The following is a 1,091-nucleotide window of genomic DNA, read 5'->3' on the forward strand; positions in this document are numbered from 1 at the left end:
GAGGTGTTTACTGATCATCGTAGCCTCCAGCACTTGTTCAAGCAGAAGGATCTCAATTTGAGGCAGCGGAGATCGTTGGAGCTACTAAAGGATTATGACATCACTATCTTGTACCATCCGGGGAAGGCCAATGTAGTGGCCGATGCCTTGAGTAGGAAGGCGGTGAGTATGGGCAGTTTGGCGTATATTCCTGTTGGGGAGAGACCTCTTGCACTTGATGTTCAGGCCTTAGCCAATCGGTTTGTGAGGTTGGATATTTCGGAGCCCAGTCGGGTCTTAGCTTGTGTGGTTTCTCGGTCTTCCTTGTTCGATCGCATCAGAGAGCGCCAGTATGATGATCCTCATTTGCTTGTCCTCAAGGACAGACTTCAGCACGACGATGCTAGAGATGTGGCTATTCGTTATGATGGGGTATTGAGGATGCAGGGCCGGATATGTGTGCCCAATGTAGATGGGCTTCGGGAGTTGATTCTGGAGGAGGCTCATAGCTCGCGGTATTCCATCCATCCGGGTGCCGCGAAGATGTATCAGGATTTGAGACAGCACTATTGGTGGAGGAAAATGAAGAAAGATATAGTGGGATTTTTAGCTCGGTGTCTCAATTGTCAACAGGTGAAATATGAGCATCAGAGATCGGGTGGCTTGCTTCAGCAGATAGATATTCCAGAGTGGAAGTGGGAGCAGATCACCATGGATTTCGTAGTTGGACTCCCACAGACCTTGAGGAAGTTCGATGCTATTTGGGTGATTGTGGATTGGCTGACCAAGTCCGCACACTTCATTCCTGTGTGTACTACCTATTCTTCAGAGCGGTTAGCAGATATTTATATCCGAGAGATTGTTCGCCTGCATGGTGTCCCAGTTTACATCGCAGTTTTAGAGGGCCGTGCAGCAAGAGTTGGGTACTTAGGTTGAGATGAGCACATCTTTTCACCCTCAGACGGACGGGCAGTCCGAGCGCACTATTTAGATATTAGAGGACATGTTGCGTGCTTGTGTCATTGATTTTGGAGGTTCATGGGATCAGTTTCTACCGCTCGCGGAGATTGCATATAACAACAATTATCAGTCGAGCATTCAGATGGCTCCAT

The sequence above is a fragment of the Nicotiana attenuata genome, unplaced genomic scaffold (genome assembly GCF_001879085.1).
Source record: "Nicotiana attenuata strain UT unplaced genomic scaffold, NIATTr2, whole genome shotgun sequence".
NCBI classification, from domain to species: domain Eukaryota; kingdom Viridiplantae; phylum Streptophyta; class Magnoliopsida; order Solanales; family Solanaceae; genus Nicotiana; species Nicotiana attenuata.